The 16,583-nt window shown below is 39.9% G+C and overlaps 1 protein-coding gene across 3 annotated transcripts in view; it reads left to right on the forward strand.

The window, feature by feature from the left end:
• The window catches only part of SORBS1 (sorbin and SH3 domain containing 1), a 160,319-nt gene that overhangs the window by 31,908 nt on the left and 111,828 nt on the right, over window positions 1–16,583 (forward strand). The window contains exons 1-2 of one of the 3 annotated variants that reach the window (XM_056495338.1): window positions 1,321–1,508; window positions 7,311–7,369. The gene's annotated coding sequence lies outside the window, so the exon portion shown is untranslated. Of the gene's footprint in view, window positions 1–1,320; window positions 1,509–2,278; window positions 2,618–7,310; window positions 7,370–16,583 lie in introns of those variants that run through there. The other 2 variants (XM_056495340.1, XM_056495337.1) reach the window with 2 other exon arrangements.

A 16,583-nucleotide genomic window follows, 5' to 3' on the forward strand; every position in this document is an offset into this window, starting at 1 on the left:
AGCTCTTTTTCCTTCTTTGGAATACCCCAGCTTAAGTTACATTACACATAACAAATGTTCTTGCTCCCTTGAGAATTAGTTTAATTACTGATGTAGGTGGTTAAAAGATCTATTGCGTCTGAGATGTTAATTTTATCATGCTTTAATTAAGAGGTCAAGTGTGAAAGGCTGCAGAATACCTCCCACTTAAAGATGCTGAATAGAATGGTGGGGGTAGAACGCACTGATGTGATGAGGCTTTTACTGTCTGTAGGAGTATCAGCTTTCCCCTGTGCATCTCATTACAATGAAGTGGGCATCTTGAAATACGTGCCAATTTCTATTTGCTCATTGTGTTTTATGCCATTAATGGCATTTTCCATCCAGAGTCTTTGAAGCTCCAAAACAGCTTGTCTCTTCTTTTAAAGACGATGGTTGCTCCTCCATCACTCACCACCAGTTTCCATGGGAAATGTCAGAACTGTGTTCTCTTGTCCAGTGTGTTTGAAGAACAGGGCTGCAAGTATCCTATACCCTAGTGCTCTGGCACAAGAGGGGATGTGGGGCACGTGTTCACCAGAGGACTTCTGTGCTACCATCTCTGAACATGCAGTTTTTTCTTGCTTATGTCTCACTGTGAGCGTGGAGCGATTCCTTTTGGCATTTGGTTTGAAAGTCCTGTTTCTAGCTAACTCCAAAAACAAGGAAATGGACTTGGAAAGCATTCAGGGAAAAAGTGGGCAGGCAGAAGGGAGTGTCCCATAACATGATTAGAGAGAACTGGACAGTAGGAATTCCTTCCAGTAGGGCACCTGGGACATTTTCCACTGAGCTTATGTTTGCCCCTGTAGCTGGAGCAGCAATGGCATAGATAAGAGCAGGTGTTCACTGGCTAATGTTTGAAGATTTTCTTGAGATTGACTTACTACACTTTCAAAAAGATTAAGTGACCAAGTGAAGCAGTGAAGTTGCTCTCTGAGCAGCTTTAAATATGACAGTTAATGATTTTTATTTACTTATTTTTCATTGCTTACTGTTTATGTGAGTTGCTGATTCATTGAGATGTTCTGTGATGTGTGATATGGAAAGTATCTTTTCTTCTTGGATTTCTTCTTGGATTTTTTGCTGTTTTTTCTTTTCTGTGGTGGTCACTTTTCTTGCTTGTAAAGGATAATAACAGTTCAGCCATGCCACTGACTTTTCTGCATCCCTGGAGAAAGATTGGTGTAATACTGGAAAAACACAGAGTTAAATATTAACGTCTCCACTACTGAATGTTCCCACTGAAAAAAAAATCAGGAACGTTTCCAAGCAGTGAAAGCAGATTTTCCTTTCCTGTAGTCAAATTTACTGCTTAACTTTTAAAACTACAGCTTGCCTGGTAATTGTACATAGATAGTTAAAAACTAGACATTTGGAATCCTGTGTTTCTTAAGTGCTTTCACCCAGGCTGATTCTTGCTTCCAGATGATAGGGGACGAATCTCATGGAGTGAATTAGGGCTGAAATGTATAATAAGCTTTTTCAAGGTAAGAGACTGATTTTTTTTTTTATTTTTTTTCTTCCCTCTGTACTTCATCTTGCCAATAGAAGTTCTATTCTTTCTCTTTTGGTCAGAAATGTCATTGTGATGTGAGATTGATGATACAGTAACTCCTTAAGGCAGAAAGCATACTCAGAATTGGTGTTCCTCTTAGGTTATGAACACACATAGCTGCCCCAATTTGTACTAGCTGAGAACCTAATCAGCTGAGGCCACAAATGCAGCATTTCCTCCTGCTGACTTGAAATGTCACCACCAGTCTCTGCTGAGATAAAAAATGTGCACAAAGGAACTAGTTTTAAGGAAGCGGAGGATTCTTTCACTTTTAAGAGTTTCAGGTATTTAGAACATGTATTTATTCTGTCTTGCTGGTTTTGTCAGGTGTCAAGACTTCTGCCACAGGGCACTGGGAATCCCTTCTCAAAGTTCTCAAGGTGTTAAAACTCTAATCATTTTAGAGAGCTCAGGTATCAGCTGTGGTAAAGCAGGAGCAGTAAAGCCCAGAAAGGGCTAGATTGATTAATGTATTGTTTGTAGGGTAGTATTGCTGAAGCTTCTTTCTGTATATGTAAAAACTATGCTTGATGATATGGACTTATCCTTCAGAAATAAATCTTGCTTTTTGTTTTAAGTCTGATTCACTTCCATTTACGCAATAGCATCCCAAAGCAAGAGTGGTCTTGGCATTTGCATGAGGCACATGCTTCTGCCCACAAACAGCCAGTCAATAAAAATAAGCCATGCAAGGCATGAATTGCTTAGAGATGGAAGAGACCTATTAGGCTATCTAGTCCTCCTGCATGCCAGTGAGGAATTGCTTCAACTGGATTTGCTTTAAAGGACAGGTGAATAGCTGAGTAAAGCACAGGATCCCATTTTCTGTAGGATATGGCTTTTATGCTTCTGGTTTTACATGTATGTCTAGCTTTGAACCTCATAATTAGCAATATTCCAGTGAAATTTTTTCCAGGCTTTTTTATTTAAAGCATAACAGTGGTCTGAACAGAAACTGTTCTGATTGCACAGATGTGCAGTTTTGCCTTGTGGAGTGATTTGTACCTCATCAAAGGAGAACAGGAAGAAAGGCAAAAATCTGTGAGTATGGCTGTCTATGAGAGCGTGTGTGCATGCATGTATTTGACAGAGTGAGAGGTCTGTCTGTGTTAGATCAATTGTGAGAATAAATTCTATGGCTCTGCCTGGCCTTGGGAGGTTATTTTACAGAGGCAGCCCATTGGGAGGAGAACAAAGGCCTCACTGCGTGGTGGCTGTGTGTGACACACTGGTAATGCTAAAGCCAGCTCCCATTTCCTATTAAAGTAGTGTCTCGCATGTTCATGAAGCACAGGCAGCGATGCAGCATGATTCAGCTCGTTGGGAGCTGATGCATCTAGTTCTGACACAGAGAGAGACCTCTGTGGTCAAAAAGGCAGAAAAACATGTTGGTGCTTCTGATCTAAGGAGCTTCGTCTGGTGATTGGACAGAGAGATGCAGGCACATTTGTTTCATTGCTTTAATTTTTTACATTATTCCCCTTTTGTCTTTTATTGTTTTCTTACCAGTATTTGAATAGAAAAGGAGCTCTGTGATAAATTATGTCCACGCCCCACTTCTTTCCAGACCTGACGTGTTTATATATACAAAGAATTATGGTGGAATTAAAGAGAGGACCAAAGAAGCTCAGGAATTCTTTCGTAAAGCTTGCCACATTTTTAATAAATGGGCATATAGCAGAGGGAGTGAAATCTGTTGCTCGATACCATAATAGGCAGTGCAATGCTTTTGCCTCTCTCTGTCATCCTTAACAGACAAATTTATTTTTGGTAATGAGACATTTATCTCTTTTGTATCTATTAAAAGTCAGTTCTAGTGTCAAAAACCAGTTGGAAGTAACATAAAGTTTAATGGTGAAATGTGTTTATTTTGGATACTTGTCACAGCTCCATCAAATCCTGGGGATCCTTTTTCACTTTGTTTTGGTGTATTTTTGCCTTGCTGCAATGTGCGTTTCCAGATGATTTAGCTGTTTTTCTGAGAGCATCATATAGTAGTGTGACTGTTTAGACTGTGTAAAGAAACTACTTTCAGAACAATAATTACCATAGCATCATTTTAAGTATTGTTTTCCAGCACTTTTCTGTAGATCCTTTAGGAGTTGTTAGTAACAGATCCCTCCCTATCTGACTTAAATCTATTGAAACCAGAATTGCTTTTCTTCATGGTCTTCCTTGAAGCAGTCCACAAAAAATACATATAAATAGCAGCCTGATGGACTCCTCTGGTGCCACAGAGAAAGAGTCCACATATAAATAATTGTGGTACAATAATGTTATTAGTTAGAAAACATGGGCTCTCCATGTATTTCTAGTCCTGACACAATTCAGTTAAGAAAGTATTTTCACAATTATGGACTGAGTACTTAATGTCATACTTCTGCAGGTCAACAAGCAGACCACTTTGCTTAACCTGTCTTTAGAGAAGCTTGTGTGGGTGCTAGATGAATGCAGTGGGGCTTTTGTAGGCATTTTTTTGAATCCTGTGGGGTTTACTAGATGCCTTTCAATGGGTTTTCAGACTGTTGTATAGCATTCTGCAGGTGGAATGCAATTTTCCTAGTGAGATCTGAAGTACTTGACAACATGTGAAAAAACAACTCCCTCTCTTTAGGTTTATAAGAATAATTCCTTTAAAGAGGCTGTCTAGTGCCTTTATGCACCTCCATCTTGCTAGCTATAAAAGAGGGGGAATGGCCAATATATCAGAAAGGCTTGCTGACGTGAAGTGGCCCTGAAGCTTATTCCAGGAAGTTTATTTTCAGAAAGTGTTGATTATTCATACTTTGAGAACCCTTTAAAGTATTTATGATTCATACCAGACACTCCTTTCAGTCTTAATTGACACCCATCTCATTAAGGTGACAAAAGACTAGATACATTGATGCAAGGAATGTTTTGACTTTTTAGCTGATAAAGTGCTAATTATAAGAACCACAACCTGTCTGGTAACAGAACCACAGATAACAAACATTGGAAGGTTACTATTCCAGAGGAGTTACGTCAGCTAGCTCCATGGATGAAACATCTTTTCCATGGAAGAAATTGCATCCTACATGGAAGGGATTCTCTTCTGTACTGTACAAATCCTACAATTGTCTTTACCTACCCATTTCCTTTCACTCTTCCGTTCTTGCACAGAAGTTATTCTTCTCATTTGGCTCCTGCTGTACTATGAACAATGCTGTTCTTTCTTCCCCCTGTCGTCCTATACCCACTTTTGAACAACTGTGGTTGTTAAGATTACAGTCCTCACAAGGCTAGAGGGAGAGGAAAGAGTGTCCCTTCTTCTTCAGCTTCCTTTAGGGATCTTGTATTGTTCTTTGCATTACATAAGTAATTTTTTCCAAAGGCATGTTCATGTTGTTCTAATTCATTTCAACAACTACACTACTGTTGTGCTCCTTAATGGTCTTCCTAGCTTTTTGTTTAAAAAGGCAATGAAAGTTAGCGATTAAGTTGGGAAAAATTATTTATTCTTATTGTATACTGTGAGTAAAACCTTCAGTACCTTGCACAGGGACTGCTTTGTGATGGAAAGGCACAAGTGCTCCAAAATGGCAAAGGCAGTGACACTGCTCTGTTCCATCTCCTTCCTCCCTTCTCCCCAGCACTCAGGTTTTACAGACACGGATGCCGACTCTGATGTGTCACGTACACTGCAGAACCAGGCATGTGTCTCTCACAGGCAGTGTGTGGTAAATGACAGCCATCACATTATTTCAAGTGGTACAGTAGTCATTCTTTGATGTGCCAAACTACTTTTTGCAGGCAAGAATTGCCCCTGTGTTAGACTTTTGTGGGTAGAAGGATGGATATACATACTCTTCATTTTCTAATAAGTGTGTGATTCTGTATAGTCTGTTTGGGGTGGAGGGGGTGTTTGGTTTTCTTGGTTTCTTTTCAACATGGATCATGTTTGGCAGCATGTTTGAGCTATGGAGTTCAGCTTCATAAAGTTCTAGTGATTACTCCAGGGCTCTCATCATATCTTATCCAGCTTTGTCAGATACTTTCTGTTTGCCAGGTCTTCTACCTAGTTTATGCTTAAATACTTAGCAGGTATCATCTGTGCTTAAGAGAAGTATCATCTGGGAGGTAAAACAATGCACAAAGGAGAAGTGAAAAGCTCACAGTGAACAATAATTAGGAGGCAAAGGATGATTTGATAGTTATGAATGAGGTTTCTTCATGAGGGAAGATTGCCCAGAATATCTCCTCCTACCTCCAGCAACTTCCAGTACTGTATAATCTTTAGTGATGGTATTTAGGATATGTATTTTTTGCTGCTTCAACCTGGTTATCCAAACATTTCACATCTCTAAGTAATTTAGAAAATTTGCTTGAGCTCCATTTTGCTTACTCCTTAATTTAAAAGTTAATAATTTGGATACTGTACTCTGATCTTGCTTAAGCTCTTTGGAAGCTGCATGGTTGCCACCTAACCAAAAAAGCTAGTGCACTTGCCAGAAAGGAAATCTCTGCATATTTTGTCCTCACCAGAGCCTTTTATAGGGAACGAGTGGCATCCAGAATACTGTTTCTTCAAGCTGTAAATCAGTTTAAAAGCAGAATTTCATTTTGCTGTTCTGCTTTTCTGGCTGTTTGGAATGTAGTTGCAATGTGTGTCTGATCTTCAGGGATATCCGTAGGAAGCATGTGTTACTGATTGAACTGAATTGGACTTTCAAACAATTTCTCCATTGCAGACCAATGGGAAGAACAGTCCTTTGCCACTCTGAATAAAACAGTAGATAAGAATGGTTCATGTGAGAGTTACTTATCTAATGGCAACACTTACTATTGCTGCTATTCATAATAATGTTTGCTCCTGTGTACTTAGGCTTTTGGCTGCTTTGTGGTGCATGGACAATCCATGATTTTCCTTGAGCAATTCCTGCTGGAATTGGTATATATATCTCACTTACTGTTCTCAGCCTTTGACTCTATATTATAGCAAAAACCACCCAGGACTTTATTTTTTGAAGAAGGCACCTGACTAAATAGTAAAGGCCAAAGTTCTGAGGCAGATTTCTTTGTAAATGAGAACTTCTGTGTTAGTCCTGCCGCTCAAGTAACTTTGAATTAAACACAACGTAGTAAAAGTAGTATTAGAACATTCATATACATCAGTCAAGCTGTCATTTTTGTGGCAAGCTAGGAGAATTTAGCTATTTGCAGATTTCTATGGTATTTTTAGAAAGTTTAAAACACTCTTGAAAAAATTCAAATATAATGAGTAGAAGTTACTCTGCATAAGTTGCATGCAGACTGTTTTCATATTTGTCTCTATTTTAACCTGCTGTGGAATCTAGTACCTTCTTGACACCAAGTGAGTCTGTGTAAGATGTATTAGATCAAAACATATTCCTGTCTCCAAATGCTAACAGCAGCACATTCAGTTCTCTGGATTTCAGCAGCTAAAGTAGGTGTCGCAGAATTTTGGCACTACTTCTCTTTATGGAATGATAAACACAAGTCATGTTGCCTTGGGTTTCATATAGACATGGAGGATCTTGTCTTATAAAAGCTGATTCATAGACAAATGATGACTCTTAGCTTTCAAAGATAACAAGGCTAGTTGACCTGACGGGCTATAAATAATTATCAAATTTCCTCACTTACCACAGGGTGGTGGTTTTCTTTTATTTTTAACCGAGAGAGCATTTTGTTGTTTATTCTTTTCCTAATAGCTGCATTAGATTAACACTTCCTGGTTTTTTTTCTTTTCCAGGAGGAGTCCAGAAAATACCTGTAGAGCTGCAGCTTCTCTTTCTCCGAGCTCTGCCAGAGGTTTGTAAACATATGTTGTGCACTGTTATTCTCTGTGTTCATCTAAGTTGCACTGTGGAAATTTCCAGAAATTTCAAATCTGTTGGTAGGAAATTACTACTTCCTTGATTTTTGAGTGTAGTGTTTCAAACACAATTCAAACTCTTCTCCAGAGAGTTGCATTGAGTCAGAACTAAGCTCGAGAATTCAGGTTAATGCACACAACAGTGATCATTCTGCTTGTACGCTGTTGCAAGTGGTGCTCAAGTTTAGGTTCCCTGATAATAGATGATAGGTGTTTCAGAGGCTGAAGAACAAGAGAGCAGAGCTATTTAATAGTGCAGGTGGACCCTGTTTTCAAAGTGTCTGTTAGTTAATGATTCCCAATATAATACTCTAACTCCTGAGCAAAATATGTGGCATAAGAGACGCACTGTCTTCTTCCCTTGCCAAGTCTGGGAGTCTTCCTCGCTCTCTGCAAGAATGTCTGGGTTTCTAGTTGGGCACTGAATCAAGACTGTGCTGTTCCTCCTCAGCAGTTTGGTACCTGAAGGAGTTTTACCAGGAGAACTGCCTGACACAGAGAAAGTGGTTTCAGCAAATGTGTAAAGTTTCCTAAAAATAGGATAATATGGTAAATAAGAACCCGATGTTCAAAGGTTCAAACTGTCTTTGCTGTCTAGTTGGTTGTATAACTTGGAAGAATTGAAGAAGCTTTTGTGGTGATAATTATTAACATATGACTACAGAGTTAAGAGTAAAGAATAGTGTTTTTCTATAAATGTCACTGTAAAAGCCCAGAATACAGAATAATAATTTTTTTAACAAATGTAAAGAACCATGTAGCCTAATGATTTATATATATATAAAAAAAAGCAAAATTCCCAAGTAAGATTCTAATTTCTAATGAACTGTATATGTCAGCTTAACAGTGTCTGCCTGGTAACAGAAAACAATGTATGATGAGGAACAGTGGGACTCTTTTTTGGGTTTAGTCATATTTTTGGGTTTTTTTCTTCCTTCTGAAGAGGGTGGGCAGTGGTTCCCTTGAACTATTGTACCACAAAAACTTTGACTGCAATTTTTACTCCTCTCTGTACCTTCTAAGTACACATCAGCCTCTTGTAGCTGGAGCTGGTGGTAATCTGGGCTGTTTGTGAGCCATAGGCAGGGAAGATGCTGGTTCTCTCTTTCAGTGTACAGGAACTAGCTAGTGTTCTAGCTCTGCATCTGGAATGCCGGATATTCCCTGACCCTGTGTGAACTCACCAGTGCTTTTCTGCCTCCATAGACCCCTCTTTTCAGTGTGGAAGAAAGAACTGAGAATGAATCAGAATTAATTTCCACAAAATTTTCCCAAGTAATTCTCAGCCACCCATGGGTTTTCCTGGAAGACTGGTATACAATAGGCCTTTGTCTCCAAATGGATTTATTTATTATTTTTGAACCTGAATGCCTAGCTTGACCCCAATTTTAAAGGGCTTCTTAGTCCCCAAGGCTTACCAGTTCATCCTTGAAACAAACCTTTAGGAGACATGACTTTTCTGTGAATACACAAGGCATCATAATTTGGTTCATACCAGAATGAATGCAAATTACTCAAATCATATCTGTGTCCAAATTGTTTGCATTTTAAAGGACAAAACAAAAAGTCTGTGAAAGCAGTTTTATGGTTTCTACAGAAACACATTTTTGTGAATTAGGTCTGTATTCCTTGACAAAGCTAATTCCTGGGTGGAGGGCATGCTTTCAGCAACAAGTTCAGAGTTCCTACAAGCTGTGAACTCTGAATTGATCATGTAAGATTAAATGCTCAGTTTCCTATTCTTTTGATTATTTATTTGGGTACTTGAAACTGTGTTTTTTAGAGGTGATATAAAACAACAAACAGATCTCAGTCTTTTCCTCTTTGTTTCAAATTAGTTTGCATTAAGCACAAAGGCATTGTAGCACTTTCCCAGCTCATGATGCAACAGTTTTTATAATTTGAAAATAATGTTCCTCAAACAAGGAGAGCTTCACCAAAAGAGTTATGTTCTCCAGTGAAAATCCTCTCACATGTGAGCTCTGATATTTGATGACCTGTAAAGTTCATGAAAATTATTACATCTTTAGGAGAAATGTTCCTGACACCAGTTACAGCAGGTAGAGAGCTGGGAACAGGTTTTGGTGCAAGTGCTGAACATTTGCAGCTGGGTGGGAATTGCTGTAAAGAGTTCAGCTTTCAGTCATATAGGGGCACATTTTCTAAAGTGTTTCTGTTCTGATCTTTCTGAAAGTCTCTGTGCCCAACTCATTTGCAGCAAGCAGCCTTTCTCTTCCCTGCACCTTCCTTTAAATCTGTAATAATTATCACTTCATGAATCATTCACACCTTTCCTCCCAAGCAGATTGTAATTTATACCAAATCTGAACTCTGAAAATTGTGTTGGTTACAGGTAAATTGACTAGTACTGAAATCTTGTCGTGCATAATCTTGAACATGAGAGACAAGATAGTTATTAGCTTGTCTGTTCTACTGGCATGCTGATGTAGCTGTGGCCCTGCAATGTATTTTTGTACTGCTTGGTCCAGTCTCCTTTTAAAGACGCGTATGTTTTATGCCACAGAAGAAACTGTATAAAGTCCAATAGACTTCACTGCTACGGGAATTTTTCCTAATAGAGTTGTCTTTTGCTTGGACTTGCTCCTATCAGATTTAGCTCTTTTTCTTTCCTGATGCACAGTGCCAGTTGGGAAAACTTTCTCAATTCATCTCTTGGTCAAGTTCTCTTTCAGGGCTAGGACATCAAGAGTACTATCATTGAAACTATATTAAAATTAACAGGAAACAGAACCTGATCCTAGGATGCAGTGGTGGAAGCGGATGGCTGGATTGACATCACCCAGCACTCCTCATTTCAGAGCCCCTACAAACATGCAACAGCAGTGATTCTTTATGTCCTTAGATTTCATGGCAACAGGGCACAAATGGTTAAGATTATGGGTTAAGATTTGTCATCATCAGTCTCACCATTAGGAAGAACCTGATACAGAAATAACAAACCCCAAAGCTTTCCTTTCACACAAATTGTGGAAATTTGTCATGTGGTTTGTTTGTCTCCTTGAGTTCTAGCATGAGACTCCATGATGTAGGCCTGACACTCCTGCTGTCCTTGTTGTATTTTCTCCATTAGCATTACTGTTCATTGGCCCTGAGGCCAAGACATCATTCATTCTCTGTTTGCTTGAGCAGTTGCTGCTTGTGTGGTGTGCCTGTGCTGATGAATCACTCAGTTCTTGATTGGTGCCTGAATTAAAAACTATGCATCTGATCTGCCACTGGGGTTTCTGTTTCACAAATAATTCTACACAGGACATGATACAGTCAAGCCCACAGGAAAATTATGCCAATACCAGTGTGAAAAGAGGACAAGACCATTCTATACTCCTCAGCCAACATTAAGGAGAAAGTGAAGATCTGGAAGATTTGTTTAAAATGTTGTGACCTTGGGAGTCTGGAGATAGATAAAATAGAGGACATAAGGTACAGTGGATGTAGCTGAATGCAGCCTCACACCCTTAGTGCTAAGCTTTCCAACTCTATCCTTAATCAAACATGGAAAGAGTAGATAAGGCCATTTCCAGTACTATGATGGTTCATTAGACTACTTCAGCTGTTGGATCCTTTAGCTTTGAAAATGCAGTGTCACCAAAAAACTGCATTTTATTTTATTCCAGAAGCTTCTGACAGTCAGCAAGGATTGTATCCAAACAGTCCACTGTGTATTAGCACACAGCTTGTTCCAGCAAATGCATTAGTACCTATTAAACATTTACACAGCAGCATAAAGTTAGACAAGGATCCACAAACATAAATAAGACCTGTACTTTGCACCATAGAGTCACCAGTCTCAATCCTGCCTAGATAATAACATAGAGAACAGCTGCTTTAGGAGGAAGGGTGGGAAATGTTTGAAGGAGAAGTGATTCCTGAGAAGGTGATGACTGGAGAACGGGATTTGCAGGTCTAGGAACTAACAAATCAGGAGGTGTAAAAAGAGTGAAAATGGGAAATGAAGCAAGATAATGAGTTTAGGAGGTAGTAAAGAATGGAAAAGAAGTTGTTAAATATGAGATAAGCCTGAATATGAAATGGTCAAGAATGGATAGGAGAATTTTCTCTTGCCACTTTTTAACATTCAAGCAATGTGTTCAGTATGCAGATTTGACAGAAAGTGTCTTGCAGGTATTGAGGATGGGACAGAATGGAATAAAGTCTTTGTCTTTAAAAGCAGTATGTATAGTTTGTTTGATCTGCCTTGATCAAAATGCAAATGATTTTTAATTACCTTTTGGTTTTTGGAGCTCTACACTTTTTTTTTCCTTCTCTGTGCTCCACCTGGGAAGCTTCCTTTATTCTTTGGTGCTTCCAGACCTGAATTTCTTTTCCCTAGGTTAATATTGAATTCTCGAGACTTTTTATTTTTAACAGCAGTATCAAGGAATTGAAAACCAAAGAGTGATATAGATATTTTTATCTGTTGCTTGCAATGTGTTCTATATGGAAGCTACAGGAAACAGAGCATCATGAGCTTCTAGTGAAATGGAGTCTCAATAAATCCTTAAGTCTAGTGAACTGTATAGGAAGAGTGAATAGTGATATAAGCAGGCACGGAATAGAGGCTGTCTAGAGCACTAGATAGCACAAAAAAAACCCCAAACCAAACAACAACAACAAAAAAACCCCCCCAAGAAACCACAAAAACCTGACAAGTGACTAAAATACACCCTCAAAACCCCTGATGTCCTTTCTGCTCTTTAGAACCAAAACTGTCCAGTTGGAAGTGTACATGAAGCCATGAGATAGTCGCTGATGAGAAAGAATGCCATCACTTGCTACTTTCCTCCTTGCAGTCTGTTGGCAGTATTGGGAGCAGCAGGACTCCCCAGCAATTTTGACACAGCCAGGTTCATAATCAAAATGCATACAATCTTGACCATCTTGCTGGGAGGCTTTTCACCTCTTAAAATAAATGAGTCCAAGTTCTAGTAGTTCATAAAAAATTTCATGTCAGTGCTACAAAATTAGGCATTTTGCCGATTTTGGTTGATGGTGCCTTGAAGTTTAATCTGAGATCTGGGCATAGTGAAGGATTCTATACAGCCTTAAAAATATGTAGCATTAATGTAAACTTTTGCATGTTTATGAAATATCAGAAAATGAAGTGACACGGCTCAAGTCCTGGAGAGACTCTCTGAGTAGTGCAGAAAATGAAATGCAGGACTTTGCCTAGGGCTTTTCAGTGCCTACACACCCATTTTGTTCCTGCAATAAATCTGCATGTGGCATTTGGGAAGCAAAATTTTTCTTCACCCAGTGCTGCACTTAATATTCTCAGACTGTATTACAATTCCTTTTGCTCTCCCTCACCCCCACAGTAATTTTTAATATACAGATATCAGAGGAGTACTAAACATTTGGCTGAATGCAACACAGCTTTTATTGGAGTCCTTGTGGTGTATGGGAAATCACATGCTGGAGAGCTGCTTTCACAGAGACAGCAAATTCAGGAGTGATGCTGTCAGAAAAGGGATGTCCTGCCACCAGCTTTTGTTCTCTGACACGGTTGCCAGTGAAGAGAGGGGCTGGTGACACTGTCTGCCCTGTCCCCTCTCGCCAGCTCAAGGCCATTTGCAAGGGACAAGCGCCTGGGATGCAGAAACAGCCCAGCCACCGGCTACTCCCTGCTCATGGCTGAGACCACAGTCAGGGTTTTAAAGAATGAAGCCCTTGTTGACAAGTATATTGTGGACTGTCTGTGGTTTAGGCCAAATCTGCATGACTTCAGGTTCTAGTTTCAGGTTTGTAGGTGCTTGGGATCTTCTGTTAATCTCTCTTGGCAGTTTTGGCACTGTGTGCTTGGGTGCTCACCCACTCCTTGTGGCAGGGCTGGCCCACTGGCTATGGATATTTCCTTTGGTACACTGATGACAGTGTTCAGGACTTGGCCTAAAGTCAGGCTCAGAGGAACATAACAACATAACGTAACGTAACATAACATGGCACAGGAGGGGATGAAAATGATGCACCCATCCATTCCCTGCAAAACCGTCTCTACATACAAGTGACTGGAAGTTGTAGTACCTTAAAATGGCTGTTACAGTACTGGTTCAGCTGGAGTTTATTGGTTTAGGTCTGATCTACAGTTAACATGAGCTTGTGAAACTGGCTTGAATTGGGCTGATATCAAAACAAATTTTTGAGAGATGAAGCAGAGTGATGGTAATTTGTATAAATGTCTACTGCCACTGTAGGCACTGGTGCCAAGGAAAGACAGATGGAGAGTGGGAAATGCCACAGAGAAGGGGGATGGGACCTGTGAAGTACCTATAAAGTTAAGATTTGTACCTGTAAATATGCCTTCAGTGGCAGCTAATAAACAGAAGGATAACTGGGAGGAAAACTGGCAAGTGATACAGATATTAATCGTGCTTAACAAAATATTTCCAAGAAATAAAATTTAATCCAGAAAGAAAGCCAAAAACATACCCAAGCCAAAGCCGATCGTCTGAAGGTGAAGTGGAAAATAAAGGCAGTGCCAAGGTTAAGACTTATTTTTGTCTCCTGCCCACGTATCCTCATGGAGGAAAAAGCAGACTTGTTTTTTGCCTACCCCAGAATCAAGCTGGACAAGTTGATTAAGGCATACTTTAGGACTGGATCTGAAGGATCAATGAGATAGATAGTTACTTGCCTTGGAAGAGATGGGGGTGGGGAAAAAAAGAGAGAGTGAAACACGTGGAAAACATCTGCCAAGGAGGGATTTTAGAGTTAGCTTAGGCAGGAGGGAAGGAGGAGCAGCTGTGCAGCTTGCAGGGACCACCAGAGCTTCAATGATAAACAGCAGAGAAAAGGAGGCAGAGCTGGGACGGGGCTTCAGCCAAATCAAAGACATAGGCAGAGGGAGGACCCAGACTGCACCTTTGTGATGACCAAGAGACCTCTCTGGTCTAGAATGAAAGTGTACATTTGGGGTGTCTGTGGGTACTGCCCTGCCTTTGAGTTTGACTCATCCCAGGGAAAGGAGCAGAGTGCTTTCTTTGGATTTGTGCTGAAAGCAGGGTACGTGGTAAACATACAGAACCTTTTATCAGAAGAGATATGTCCTTCGTGGAAGGGGAGATATCACCCTGTAATCAGGAGGAAAATTATCTGCCTGGAGAACATTAAGCCAGCCAAAGAGGAATGGTGCTAGGTTAGGGCTTCCAGACCGTTCTCTTTTCTTGGGAGTCAATTCAGATCTTTGCTTATTGCTCTTTAGAAGGGCCAGGTGCATTGCTCTGGAAGTACAAGCTTACTTGTTCCCAAATACGTGGTTTCTTGAGCCTGAGTTGTTCTCTTAGCTTTTACTTTGTTGCACTGAGCTGTAAAAGTTCTTTTGGGTTCTTCTGCGGATCTGTGGTTTCAGGATGGGTGTAAACTGATCCAAGTCCTGGCTGCCACTGAAAGAATACGGCCCTATCCTAACTTCACCCTTACTTTGTGTTAGCTCTAGTGTTGATGTGACATGATCAGGTGAACTGAGAATGAATCCAGCTGAAAACTTACCCAGCAAAGAAAAAATGGTGCCTCATAGACATGGGGAAGCTACTGTGTGCCTTTGTCAAACAGGAGGAATACCCAGCTGCAGCTTTTCCAGAATTGCTGATTGGTTTTTTGAATGTGACCCTGAGGCTTCTGGTACTGATAAAAGCTTTTGCATTATGCAAATCAGTGATCTGATAATATGTGGCATCTCCCAGGTCCTATTTCTCTGGAAAGTAAAATTTTTCCCCACATATATTGCTGAAATTATACTGTCCTTGTTTCTCTTGTTGTTTGACTTTATATCCTTTACATGATGCTCATGGGAGACTGATCAAAAGCTCATTGAAGGCAGTAACATGATACATGTTACTGATAGCAGACTTTGGATCAGAAATGAATCCATTCATTATGCCTCGCCATTGCACTGTTTATACTTCACAGGTCAGTTTCTGTATCCCATGGTGTATCATTAAAGACAAGTTAAAATAAAATTCATCCTATGCAGCCCATTGCTTCTATTACCCTTGAATTTATTGGTAGTTCTTCCTATACTTAGAGGATCCCTAGAATTGATCTAATCCCTGTTTTCCTTTTTTTGGATGAAAGCATCTGAAAGTGCTTGTACAATAACTATACTCAAACAATTCCAGTGCAGCTCATTTCGTGGTTATACTACACCACTATTATCATAATGAGACACAAGAAATTGCAATTGTGGGATTGCTTCCTTGCACGTTGAAAAGAACACCCCACAGATGGGCAGTTATTATACTGGATTTTGGTTGGCACTAATGTCTTTTTCCACCCTAGGTGGGCTGGAGAAAGAAAACCAGCTAAACTTTCTGTGAACCACATTAAAAGAAAGTTTTGCTTCCCTGGTGAGGAAAACCACTCCCAAAGCAGAGTGCTTTCAGGGTGGGTGGGGAAGGGAGTGGGATGGGAGAGGCTTCACAATCCAGTGAACAGATTGAGACTGTTGAGGTTCTGCTCAGCATCTAAGATGCTTGATCACATGCCTCAGCCAACCAGTTTTCCAAGTTAGGTCAATTTCAGCTTGGTTCCATAAAGTGTGTGCTTTTTTTTTTTTAATGGAATCTGCTCAGGGAAGATATTAAATATCCCATGGAACTTCAGATTGAGCCTTGCAGTTTGTGGTGACCTCAGTCAAAATGAACCTTATCTTCCATGGTTGTGTAAAATGCTGGGCACAGACAGTTTGCTGCTCTCTGTTGAGAAAGTGCTTATTTCTTTAAAAGATAGCACCGCTGAGGAACGTTTTAGTTAGGCTGAAAATGGGAATTGAGAGCTTGTCCAAAAGTATTGCTTAGAAGCTAGGATTGTGTCTGATTTCTGAGGCTCATTGATTAGCCTGCAGATGCTAGTTAAAGGGCAGTAGCCTTTTACCACTTTTTAGGGATTTATGGTGAGAGACTAGTCAGGATAGGTGTTGTTCACTCACAGTTTTCAGTGATCTTTTTCTCTGTGGAAACACAAAGCTGTTTTTCAAGGCAGACTGTAGAAATGGCTTGGAAAGGTCAAATGTGGCAGAATTTTGGAAAGATCCCATGAACACCTTCATTATGTTGTAGAGATTTTGGTCTAAAGCCAAAGTTAATAATCTTATGTATCTTAATAATTGCAGGTATTAATAAAACTCCTGTGAAT

This window comes from Oenanthe melanoleuca, chromosome 6 (genome assembly GCF_029582105.1).
Source record: "Oenanthe melanoleuca isolate GR-GAL-2019-014 chromosome 6, OMel1.0, whole genome shotgun sequence".
Taxonomy (NCBI): Eukaryota; Metazoa; Chordata; class Aves; order Passeriformes; family Muscicapidae; genus Oenanthe; species Oenanthe melanoleuca.